The following is a 5,274-nucleotide window of genomic DNA, read 5'->3' as shown; positions in this document are numbered from 1 at the left end:
CACACACTCACACACACACACACTCTCTCTCTCACACACACACACACACACACACTGTCACACAGAAGCATAGTCTAATAGTCTTGACTTCCTGTGACACATTAACAGTGAATGAAACTGAAGAAAACTTGAAGTGCTTCAAAAACAATAAAGAATGTCATTACAAAACTCTATGTGGACAACGTAGAAGTTTTAAAGTGAATTTATATTATAGGTCTATGCCGTTATAATTTTTAGTCCTTTTTCATATAAATATATGTTATAGTATTTTATTACAATTAAATGACAACTGTATACTGTGAGTTCACGGGGAACAGGAGTAAGAAATGGCTGTGAATACAGTAACAGTACTATGCTGTAGAATCATAATCTCCTGTATATTTACAGATGAGCTGTAACAGTGAGATGTCCATGGAACTATGCTGGCACTATGCTGGTTTCAATTGTGCACAGCAGCATCAATAAATAATGTGGTTTCAGTAACATGTCAAATCAACAAAATAGGACAACAAAGTTATGGTAAAATTAGCTTTTAAACTTGTTTTTTTTTTGTGACTGGCTCAGATAACGAATAGCTCTTGTAATTGAAACTTCCATTCCTACATTCCTACTGTTTCCATAACCCTGTACTGTCTCGACTGGATTCACTGTTGAGCCTAACAGCTTACGTCCCTGCTGAAAAAAACAGACACCATCACAAAATGTGTAATGGTTTTACTGGTTATAATGGAACTTGTATTGGTTTTACTGGAAACTCTAATGGACCCTGTGGGATTCTACTGGTAATTGGTCACCTTCTATTGGTGTCTTGTTACAACCAATAAATCCTAATGGAATTTGTCCCAAAACATACTACAGAAAATCATTTTTTAATGGTTTTAATGGTTAACCATTATGTTAACCATTAAAACATAATGGTTAACATTAAATTAACCATTAATGTTGAAATTAATCGTTTAAGGAATTTGTTCCAGAAGTTTAGATGTTAGACAGAATGACAGCGTCACTTTTATTGTGTCAGGTCGCGTTTCACAATGCACATCGTGATCAAGCAGCATTCACATGCATGACGTTAATGTTTATATCACATAATTCTCCAAATTTAGCACTTTGGATAGGATCGTTTACATATAGTGACGATATAAACAATCTATATAGTATAGGCTATATATCATGAAGTAAATATAAGAAGCAATAAGAGTGACTGAGACCGTCAGTCCTTAAATGTATGCCTTTTGTGTCACACGTCATTCGGGTTTGGAATGACATAAAGGTGAGTAAAGAATGATTTTCATTCTTGAATATAAAAAAAATCTGTTTAAAGGGATAGTTCACCTTCAGTTGCTGGTTCCCATTGACTTGGTGTTTTTTTCCCATACTATGGAAGTCAGTGGGGACCAGCAACTGGAGGTGAACTATCCCTTTAAGACAGAAATGTGCCGAAAAGTGTGACACCCAGCGGTCACTTAATCATTATAAAAGATGTTTAAAAGTTGTTTGATTGCGCCACCTAGTGCTGAAGGAGGAGGTCCTAGAGATAGATTTGATGTTTTTTTTTTTATGTGACATCTTAAAATCACCTCATATAAGCAAAGTCTGGAAAAAGTGATATCTACTGGTGCTCTTTGGATAAGGAACATTCAATGTAATATTAAATAATATTAAATAATGGCTGTGGGCTAAAACTCTACTGCCGTTGAATGTATACTTTGAGTGACTTGGACTACTATTTTTGCATTATCTTAAAAAATCTTTACTAAGGCAAACATCCCTATTATTATTGTTAATAACATAAAGTAAAAAGAAATAATAAAATGAATAAATGAAATAGCCTAATAATTATAGATCAAAACAAAGAAACAAAATATCAAAAGTAACACTCCATTGGGTTATTGATCTGAACAACGCACATTTTCATATAGACAGACAAAAAGCATTGACACTTCTGGCATATTTATCAGATTCATCGTTATCTATTTTGTTTTCTACAGAGACACTTGGATGAGACGAGGAGAAGCTTCCAGCAGAGAATCCAGGAGCAAGAGAAGGAGTGTGAGGAGCTGAGAGACACGCTGGAGTCTCGTAAGGTGAGAGAAGATTGAGATGCCTCCAGTGCTGGAGGAAATAAAGAAGATAATGGTTCGAGGTAAAGCACTGGGACATTCATTAACTCTCAGTCGTGTAGAAATACACAGCATTCAGAATACATCTGAAATGATTTAGCGATCATTTTGGTAGAGATCACTTTACCTGAGTCATTAATATGAATGCATTATAATGCATTAAGAACTGTGCATTGTATATAGACAGGCTTTAAATTCTGTCCATCATTTCTATTCAACTCAGATTATAATGGAAATGTCTTTTGGTTTCTGTAGTCACATTCACTGAGATCATTGCCTCTCCAGAACCCAGGACTAGAGCAGACCTCCTCCAGTGTAAGTGTCTGTGTGAAAATACACACACACACACACACACACACACACACATACATACATACATATGAACAATCAGGCTGAACTGTGCTGAATAAACCCCATACACACAACAAAACTCGTTTTTACATCACACACTTTTGTTCTGTAGTGTACCCAATGGCTTTAGCACCTGCTTAACTGATCTGCAGACTTACGTTTGCTGAGCAGTTTATTCTTTACCTATTTAGCTGAGCAGTGGTTTGTGTGGCTCGCCAATGTATTAGATTCCTCTAATACATAAAATAAGTGAGCTTGACCAGAGTTCTTATGGGGAGAAGAATTTATTGAAGGTAGATATAGATGAGTTTTTTCCTTCAGTAGAACAGTAAAGAATAATTTAGGCTGAAACCCATGGTCTGTGGTGATTCATATAATGCAAACCGTAGTAACATGGTCACACCTCTGTTGTTGGAACCATGATGAGTCGACAAACATGACTGTCATAAGGACTGTCATTAATGATTTCACGCCTATATTTCATATATCCCTTATACATGTATGCACATGCACACTTCTCAAAATGCCACTGATTATTGACGCACTAAAATATTGCGATGGCCGAAGGGTATGCGTATGAACTTCGGCCAATGTGGGTAGGGGTTACTTTTGTTGTTGTTTGTGAAGGTGGGAGCTCTGTTTTGGGGGTCGCCGTGATTTTGCCAAGTAAGACACGTTCCTGGATCAACATTACTGTCCAAAAATACAGACTTAGCCCAATCCCTACCCCTAAACCTAACCCTACCCATAATTTATTCCTAAAATCAGAGGGAAATGATGGCTGATTAACAAGAGTGTAGAAGCACCTAATCCTGATTGTAAACCTAAAACTGACATTTCCTGAAAAGTTATCCCTCAATTCTGATTGGTTGATAGGAATGTTGTACCAGGATCAATAAGGATGTTGATCCAGGAACATGTTGTACTTGGTCAAATCACACTCACCCTATTTTAGGGAAAATGTTAAATAGCTGCTTAGGACAATTTGAGTCTCCGGCAGTGACGATAGTCAGTCAGTGGTGTGTAAATGTGATAGTTAGAGCTGTGAATTTTTGGATAGGAGAGCTCCTGATCCTCATGAATGAAGTTACAAAGCAGCACAACAAAACATCTGGATGGGACTTTCTGCTGTGTTTCAGTTAACAAAGTTTCAGTTTGACTGAAATTGCAACGGCATTTTGTGGTCCCTTTTGTTGTTATTAATTGAGTTACGGATGTTTTGCATCAGATAGCTCCTCAGAGGATGGATCTGAGAAAATTGTGCATTGTAATTGCCTTAACACATATGTGTTTAATTCTTTTGCAGGTATGCCTATGTCACAAAAAGGCAGTGAAAGTTAGATATCTGTTGTGGCTGAAAAGAGTGTTGATGTTCTGTCTGTTCCAGTGCTGGATACTTTGTGGTCTCTTAGCTTTACACTGGATGCTGTCTTACCCTCTGTTTCTGTGGTGGATGATGCCTCGCCCTCTGTTTCTGTGGTGGATGCTGTCTCACCCTCTGTTTCTGTGGTGGATGCTGTCTCACCCTCTGTTTCTGTGGTGGATGCTGTCTCACCCTCTGTTTCTGTGGTGGATGCTGTCTCACCCTCTGTTTCTGTGGTGGATGCTGTCTCACACTCTGTTTATGTGGTGGATGCTGTCTCGCCCTCTGTTTCTGTGGTGGATGATGCCTCGCCCTCTGTTTCTGTGGTGGATGCTGTCTCACCCTCTGTTTATGTGGTGGTTGCTCTCTCGCCCTCTGTTTCTGTGGTGGATGCTGTCTCGCCCTCTGTTTCTGTGGTGGATGCTGTCTCGCCCTCTGTTTCTGTGGTGGATGCTGTCTCGCCCTCTGTTTCTGTGGTGGATGCTGTCTCGCCCTCTGTTTCTGTGGTGGATGCTGTCTCGCCCTCTGTTTCTGTGGTGGATGCTGTCTCGCCCTCTGTTTCTGTGGTGGATGCTGTCTCGCCCTCTGTTTCTGTGGTGGATGCTGTCTCGCCCTCTGTTTCTGTGGTGGATGCTGTCTCGCCCTCTGTTTCTGTGGTGGATGCTGTCTCGCCCTCTGTTTCTGTGGTGAATGATGTCTTACCCTCTGTTTCTGTGGTGGGTGCTGTCTTACCCTCTGTTTCTGTGGTAGATGATGCCTCGCCCTCTGTTTCTGTGGTGGATGCTGTCTCACCCTCTGTTTCTGTGGTAGATGCTGTCTTATCCTCTGTTTCTGTGGTAGATGCTGTCTTATCCTCTGTTTCTGTGGTAGATGCTGTCTTATCCTCTGTTTCTGTGGTAGATGCTGTCTTATCCTCTGTTTCTGTGGTAGATGCTGTCTTATCCTCTGTTTCTGTGGTAGATGCTGTCTTATCCTCTGTTTCTGTGGTAGATGCTGTCTTATCCTCTGTTTCTGTGGTAGATGCTGTCTTATCCTCTGTTTCTGTGGTAGATGCTGTCTTACCCTCTGTTTCTGTGGTGGATGCTGTCTTACCCTCTGTTTCTGTGGTAACCCTCTGTTTCTGTGGTGGATGCTGTCTTGCTCTCTGTTTCTGTGGTAGATGCTGTCTTACCCTCTGATTCTGTGGTTGATGCTGTCTTACCCTCTGTTTCTGTGATGGATGCTGTCTCACCCTCTGTTTCTCTGGTGGATGCTGTCTCGCCCTCTGTTTCTGTGGTGAATGATGTCTTACCCTCTGTTTCTGTGGTGGGTGCTGTCTTACCCTCTGTTTCTGTGGTGACCCTCTGTTTCTGTGGTACATTGCTGTCTTACCCTCTGTTTCTGTCGTGACCCTCTGTTTCTGTGGTGGATGCTGTCTTACCCTCTGTTTCTGTGGTG

Source organism: Sinocyclocheilus anshuiensis, unplaced genomic scaffold, assembly GCF_001515605.1.
Source record: "Sinocyclocheilus anshuiensis isolate Anshui unplaced genomic scaffold, SAMN03320099.WGS_v1.1 scaffold1254, whole genome shotgun sequence".
Taxonomy (NCBI): domain Eukaryota; kingdom Metazoa; phylum Chordata; class Actinopteri; order Cypriniformes; family Cyprinidae; genus Sinocyclocheilus; species Sinocyclocheilus anshuiensis.
The sequence above is the reverse complement of the archived record's forward strand: the minus strand, read 5'-3'. Positions refer to the sequence as shown.